Source organism: Epinephelus fuscoguttatus, linkage group LG22 (assembly GCF_011397635.1).
Source record: "Epinephelus fuscoguttatus linkage group LG22, E.fuscoguttatus.final_Chr_v1".
Taxonomy (NCBI): domain Eukaryota; kingdom Metazoa; phylum Chordata; class Actinopteri; order Perciformes; family Serranidae; genus Epinephelus; species Epinephelus fuscoguttatus.
Genome location: NC_064773.1, coordinates 25,223,447 through 25,231,937, shown reverse-complemented (window position 1 = coordinate 25,231,937; position 8,491 = coordinate 25,223,447).

The following is an 8,491-nucleotide window of genomic DNA, read 5'->3' as shown; positions in this document are numbered from 1 at the left end:
AGAACAAGGCTGATTTACTTTGCTTAGGGATGACATTAAAGACGCAGGATTCCAACATCAATATTCTATTCACATTTTCAAGGCTAAAAGCTGTCCTGGAAGTGTTGTGTTGTGTTGGTGCAATGAGAAAGCAAACACACAGAGAATCAAGCAAAATCGAAAGCAGAGCACAAAGGCCTCTTGTATGCTTTTGTCGCTCTTTTTTCCCCTCGTTTTTTTTTCTGAATCTTTGTATTTCTACACCTCCACCTCTCAATCTGCTTTCATCTTGTTCAAAAACTGTCCACGCTCCCCTCCAACCCTTTGTCTCTCCATCTCTCTTCCAGCCGATGATTTATTATGCCCGTTCAGTGAAGGCATCATAGTGCCGCTGAAAGCAGCATGCCGTTTGCAGGGCACCAGCGGCGCCTTTGTCTGCGAGGCACGCTGCTACCAGCAGGCCTTTGGATGCTTGTTGCCATTTCCACTCGCAAATTTGATTGCTGCAGAGAAATGAATGCCATATCATACCACAGCCCACGTGGAGTGCAGAAATGAATATTTCCCTTCTCTTTTTCACTGTCTGGCTCATTTCCCTGTTTTAAAGACTGGTGAACTCCAATCTAGAGGCAATATCAGATGGATTTGTCTTTGTGTCCAGGTCATGCTGCGAGCAGTTGTCGTCAATAATGTCGATTTCACAGTGTGCAAGATTACACCAGACTCCGAGTTATTTCCTAAAACTACTGTTACCAGTATGCGCCACTTAAACACCACAGTTTTGTGATAAATTGTGATACTACTTTTCATGTTATATTTGTATTGAATGAAAAAAAAATTACAAAGAGATTGGAAATGAATTGCTCTGCTGGTTTTGTAGATCTTGATATTCAGGCGGATTTTACAATGCGTTGCCCAGGCCTCATTATCTGGGCAGAGGAGCAGAAATCTTTAAAGAATGAAACTTAATCATTTAGCGTGGTGTTTGAATCAAAAGGGCTTGATTGCTTTGAATGTAGCGTCCTGTAGTGCTTCCCATTCATAAGCCTCTCTTTGTTGGCAAAGGGACAGATAAACAATATTCTTCACAGTAAAATCCAAGTACATGAGTCACTCTATTTTGTTCTATTCACTGCACAAAATCACAGCCCTATCAATTTGCTTTTGTCTGTAATTGAGTCCTAAATGCCTCACTACAAGCTCCTAGTGTAGTGCAGTACGATTATTTTAGCCTGTTCATATAGACATTGCCTCAGAAGAATAAAGAATAAGGCAGATTGCTGCTCTAGAATAAGGAAACATTATTGCAAGACAGAATGTTGATATTGTATTATGTTGCAAACTGTGATTTTTTTTCCCCCCTTAATTAATTTCTTTAATGATATCTGCATCATTTTAAAGTATTATTAAAAGTTAAGGAATGAATGGCTTAAAATATCAACTTGGCAAATGTTAAATCAGAACAGGAGCATGTTCAACATGTTTCTTAGACCTCAAGGATACACAAAGTAGGTGTGTTTACATGGAACCTAATATTCCACTAATAATCAGAATAATAGCCCAATCACAGTAAAATGCCCCATGCCTCAGGAATTTTTAACCATATTGAGAGGGGTGGGTGTGAAACTTTATTAATCCATAAACTAATAATAAAAATATTAGGGCCTAATAATGATGTAAACGCTTAATCCAATTGTTTCTCTCTGGTTGAAATAACTATATACCTCATACTTAGGCTGTCACCTTCTGGACTTCAGTTGTATGTATTGTGACGTATTTACTGTCATCACGTAAAGTCTGCGAAGGGGAGAGATGGCAAGCGACTGATAGACACTCCTTCGAGACCGTTTTACTCGTTGCTATGGAAACGTTCAACTATTGCTGCTGTCATATTCACATATAGGTTGATGAACAGTATACCTACTCATATGTTCCTGCAGATAACATGATATAAAACCCATGTAACCTTTTTCTGTGACTAAACAAAAATATACTAATACACATCTATATTCAAAAACAGAAATATTTGTAATTAACTGACATTAGAAACCTTCTTTTGTTGTTTTTCAGCCAATTTCTTTGCCTATTTCACTTGATAGGCTGCTATAATAAAATACATTTTCAGTCCCTCTAAAGCCTATACTTATACATATTTCTGTATCATGATGTGGATGAATATTATTTCTGGCCTACACAATTGAAGTAGCATTTTAATAGGCCTAACCATCAGTAACTATTTTACACCTTTATGTTTTGTTTTTTTTTCCGGCAGTTCAGTAACCCGCAAAGTCACGTCTGTATTGCAGTGAAATGTGGGTTATTAAATCAGTTTAGTCTGATGAAGTCTGCACCAGTCCGGACATTTGGGCTGAATCCAAATGAATCCAAACTCCTATATCAGTTTGTTCTCAGTCCCCAATTGTTTTAATTATGATAGATTGTTATATTAAAATGCTTTACAGGTAATCTGTAATTTATGTTATGTTGTTGTTGTTAGATGTTTATGATACAGTTAAAATGGCCAAAACAGTGTTTTTAGAACCATATTTTAGTACCATGTTCAGCTATAATAGCAAGAGCTTGTGAACAGGAATTGGGCGCCATACTGTTTGTTGCCCTGAGGAAAAGCGTCCTTTTCTAATGTTTTCTCTGGTTCTGTAGCACCGATTTTGAAAGTATTTGTGTCTTTCTGCTGCATAGACATCCTAGTTCTATTAAACAGCCATCTTCATGGTGGTGAAATACCCCTTTGAGTACTGGTCTGTAATAGAAGGTGTCTCCTACAAGGTTGAATGGACTGCTTGCTGACCAACAACACCAACCTCCACACCCCTACAAACCATCTTGCTAAATAAAGAGCACACTTTTCTATGCATTGGCACTGGATATGAATCGTGAGCTGTGGAAAAATGTGATGTACCTTCTCTAGCATACTGGGCTGTGAAATAAGTTTCTTAGTTTCACTTATTTTCAGACACTAAGGCTTTAAAGCTAAACTTATTGATATTTTGAGATAAACAATGACCTTAACTACTTTTTCACATTCAGACAGAACACAGCATTGTCAGAACATTCACTGTAATATATCATCAAAGTAAATTGGCACCCGGAGGAGAAAAACAATTAAGTTGAATAGGTTCGTCCTCATAAAGAGATCTGGAGATGTGTTGTTTTCTTGGCTCAGACATCAGGGTAGAGGGGAGCCACAGCACACTGACCCCATCACAGAAACAGCTTGTTTGTTCTAATTAGAGACATTGAGGGTACAGAGTCAACTGCAGGAATGAAAGTGAAAACCTTCACCTATGTTTATTGCTACGTCTCAGTTTTGAAACTACACTAATTTTTAATTCATGAGGAAAAACAAACCTGTCTAATGTAAGCATGAGTTTTATTTGTGAAGGAGCAAATCCTCCTGGTTTTCCCAGAGGTTTTTAGTGATGGGTCACCAATTAATGTAGTTTGTGGCTGTGGGCAAATTTGTTGTCACTGCACTGTTTGTCATAAAGCTTGTAACATTCACTGTATTAAGTCAAACCTGCAACAATTGGTTGACCTCTAGGAAATTAATTCATTAACATCAACAACAAAATTCATGTAGCACTGACAATGAAGCTCTTGCTTGCGGCAGTAATCGATGATGCAGGTGCAATAGAATCAACTTTGAAAAGTGCAAACAGCTCTATAAATGATGTGGCCCTGTGACTTACTTTGAATACAAAGAAGGAAGAAATGCATACAGGAAACTAGCTGAGTTATACGGCACTTGTACTTTTACTGCACTGTGTTCTACTTTTATGCATATTCATGATCGGTAAGATTTCTTCAGTTTTGTATGTGTTAGGCTGAATTCACACACACACACCCCATCTTCCCCCTACAGGTGTTGTTTATCTTTGGGGACCTGAAAACGGGGCTGTTAATTAACTCACTGTCGATCCCACACTTGTAGCTCCCTGTCAACACTTCCTTTGCAGAAATAATCTAAATGGTCTGGGAAGTCGCAAGTTCACACTTCTATGTGCAAGTGTGAGGAGTCGTGTGTGTGTGTGTGTGTGTGTGTGTGAGAGAGAGAGAGGAGTCGTGTGAGTGAGTGAGAGAGAGACAGACTCTATGTCTGCATTAATCCACAGTGCAGTGCCAATAATGGCTAAATACACTCTTAGGGAGTTTTAATATCAGGTTCAATTGATTTTTACCATGCCCATGTACAGTTAACCACCCTCCACTCCTTGCTGCTCAGCTTTTACATTACTTATGTTGCTCTGTACCCGCGTACACTTGGGTCATCATCTGTATAACATTCATCTATTGCTGCAGTGTAGAAAATAGCACAAATTGCAAGATCCATAGCCCATACAATGGAGCCAACCTTCACATTATACCTACTATTTTTATTGTTTTGTAGAAAATGTTAAGAACGACCCTGTGGCCTGTCCTCTTACTTTGTCAAGGCCACATACTAGAGGTCAACTGATATTGGATTTTTAGAGGCCAATATAATAACTACAGTTAAGAAAAGGACAAAGCTTATTGACGATTACTTGGTAGATATCTACCACCTCCCGCCTTAAAAATAGAAAAAATAAAAAATCGAAAAACAAATAAACTAACTGTCAAAAGTCCACATTGACATTACCTTGACTTAGTGCAAAACGAGGATCAGAGATGGGCAGTATTTCTGTTATTTATATTTGAAATATGCATTTCAGTTACTTTTAAGTATTTTGAAATTGGCAATAAATTCAAATGTAATTTGAAAAAACTGAATATTTTAGAGTCATTTTGTGTTTTGGAAAAATGTAAGATATTTTCTCAATAAGGGGCAGACGGCACGGTGGTGTGGTGGTTAGCACTCTCGCCTCACAGCAAGAGGGTTGCCAGTTCGATCCCGGGCGTGGGAGCCCTTCTGTGCGGAGTTTGCATGTTCTCCCCGTGTCAGCGTGGGTTCTCTCCGGGCACTCCGGCTTCCTCCCACAGTCCAAAGACATGCAGATTGGGGACTAGGTTAATTGATAACTCTAAATTGTCCGTAGGTGTGAATGTGAGCGTGAATGGTTGTTTGTCTCTATGTGTCAGCCCTGCGATAGTCTGGCGACCTGTCCAGGGTGTACCCTGCCTCTCGCCCGATGTAGCTGGGATAGGCTTCAGCCCCCCCCGCGACCCTCAAGAGGATGAAGCGGTTAGAAGATGAATGAATGAATGAATGAATTTTCTCAATAATGAAATAAAAACAAGACTAGTTCCAAAACAAGTTGGAGCATTTACTCACAAATCATCTTTTCCCAATGCCACGCTTGTGGAGACAACAACGTACGACATTGGCTTTGGCCTTTACATTGAGGACAGTCTGATGGGCTGTACTACTTACATTATTCACACTCAAGTCCTAGTGCAAGATCATCTACAGTCTAGTTTCTGAAATGCATGTTGTTGATGTCCATCCAATTCAGTTTCTGAATTATCGTTTTTTACTGATTATTTATTGATTTATTATTTGTTCAATTTTTTTTTTAGTTTTTATTTAATATTTTTGTTGTTATTGGAAAAAGTGTGCAAGGCTGTGTGTAGCTTGGGAAGAAAGGGTTAATATTGTCCATAGAGGGGTTTTTCTTCTTCTTTTGAGTGAGCTGTGTGTGTACAGTACTTTATGTTGAGGGTCTATAAATAAAATATGTCTATCTTGGCTGTCTGTACCTTTTAGTGGATGTAGTGCTCCAGATAACAGCAGGAATGACCTCTTCTAAAAGATACAAAGGCTGAAAGGTGGCTTATATAAAATTGCATATGTATTGAGAAATTGGCTGTCCATCCGGCGCTGGTCTGTTTCAAATAAGATTTCTTGCTCTGCACACACGGATGCGCAAGTTCCACTTTTCACTGGGTGGTTTGGCTCCAGTCCCAAGAAGCATTGTTTGAAATGTATGTCTGTTTGGGTGGAGCCCTAAAGGTAGCGGCTCGGAGAGATTCACTGTGAAGTTCAGTCATCAGAGAATGGATGGATGTGAGGAGACAGCTGGAGTGATGCAAGCGCACACACACAAACTAACACACAAAGGTCCTTAGGGATCGTATGCACTGTGCCAGGTAGGACAAACGCACAACTCACGCATGCGCACTTAGATACATATATCCACAAACAGGCCCCTTAGGCTGACATACATAGAGCCAGGGCTAGTTCAGCTGGGAATGAGTGCAGACTGAGCTGAGCCAAGAAACACAAGGACAGACGACAGACAGCATGCAGGCGGCAAATTAATCTATAGTTTGTAGTAAAAATTATCTTGTGGAGGAAACATTGTAATAGATATGCTTAGGCAAGCTATGTTTAGTAGGTATTAGACTCATACGCATGGATGCATACAGCATACGATTAGATCAGAATCATACAATTTTCACTCATCCATTAAATCAATTAATTTTCATACCCACTTATTACTATTTTTAGTTTACATTTAGTTTTAAACATCACAAAATTGTGATTCTAACATGAATGTTTTCCTCTCCAAAACATACTTCCTCATATATGTCTTTCATCTTAGATATTTCATAACACAAGGTGTATATGATCGGAATTCTAAATAGATTTAAATATTGCATCAAAGTTGTGCACATTTGTCTGCCATCACTATCCAAACAAGACAGAGCCAGTGGTTTCCCTTTCTTCCTGGTTCAAATGAATGATATCCAATAGGCTTGATCTATTCCCAGGATCATTTATTCAGTGGACCCTTTTCTTCCTGTTCCAAACAGAAAACATCCTGACAGTCCTTTGCTTTCAGAATTCCCATGTTTATAGATGAGTTTAACTGAGGACGTGCTCATGTAGGACACATCTCTTAACACCCAATACTCCTTCCTCACACACCATGATGCCAGCAAGCAAACAAGAGAGTATTGAATTACCTTCAGTGCTCTCAATCAAACTGTCCTGAGGATGTCATGCATCAGTGGACAGGGCAAGTGATGTGTTGTGGCTTGAAAAAAAATGGACTTTGACTCTATTGTTGCAGCATCTTACAGACTTGCTTCACCTTCAAGCTTGCCAAAACATTTGCCACATTTCCAGACTCTGACTCCAAAACCTGTGGACATACTCGGATACAACAGTTTTCTCACAGGGAGTATGAGACAGTCTAAAAAATGGAACAAAACACACCTTTCTGCTTGGAACCAGTAGACACTATAGTTAACGCACTGTCAGTGGCAATAGAGTCCACAGTCCTGTTTCCTTGCAAAAATGCTTACTTACATTTAACCAAAGCTAATATGAGGCAGTTGGAATTAGCCAAATCAAGTTGGTTTCTTTGTCCTGGTATCTTGTGTGGGTTTACTGGTAGTTAATGTTTTGTCTTGGCAACTGTGATGCCCCCAGTTATTTTTAACAGAGACGGCCAGATGTGGCCACTGAAAATCGTGAGGAAGCACATCAAAACCAAAGGCCATAACTGAATTTCAGGTATTTGATCATGCTGTTGTAGTATATAGGCTAGTTGAAAACTCAGTAATACAGATCGCAGACTGGTTTCTTATTTTACACTTAATAGAACTAATCATCCGATTTGCTTACATTAATAATGATGAACATTTTGAGTTCTTGAAAAGTCCTTATTTATCATGTTATGTATCTCTAGGTGTTAGGTGATTCATTGTTCTTCAGACAGGCTGAGTCAGCATGAGCTGCATTGGTTGCTTCAGCAGGTTGGCCTCGATTTGTTAAACAAGAATAAAACTGAGACCCACAGGTGGTTATTTGAGTGGGTCTCAGGGAAATTGAAAGGGCCGCCAATGAAATTTGTGTTTTTTGACAAATTGTAGTGATAAATTCGTGATTTATGTTGTATGGTTCTAATTATGGTTGAGTATAGAGAGCACCAAATTATTCTACCCACTATGGAGGCTAGATTAGATGTGGTATATGATTGTGATAAGAGAAAATCCATAAAAATTCTAATGAGCTACTCTGTAATTGAATAGGTAAACATTTTGAGAAATACCCTGAGTTTTTACATTTTCCTTTCACTTATTGAAATCGTTAACAGAACTGGATCCTGTCTTGCATGACAACACAACCTGTCCCCAGAACACTGGGTCATCATCGACATGAGTAAATACAGTATCGATCAGCAGCAAAATCACATTAGCACCATGTAGCATTATCAGGGGGGGAAAAATGGATGCATCTATAGTAAGTTTTCCTGTGTTCCTTCAGATTTTAATGCGATAGGGACACAGGACATGTACCTAGCAACATCAGTGATTGATTATTAACTTCTTAGGCTTTAAACTTCCATACCATAAAACTAAATTCTTGCAATGAATATGGCACACAGTTTTCTGAGGAATTATAATTCCTCCACACAAAAAAGGAATCATTTCCCTCCAAGGCCTTCGGGGCCCAGTTCCTGGGCAAGTACTATTATCATTTTGTATAGTGTGTATGTTCCTTGCTGCCGTACAGCCGCAAGCATACCTGATAACCTCTAGCTTTTTTCTCTGTTTTGGAAGTTTA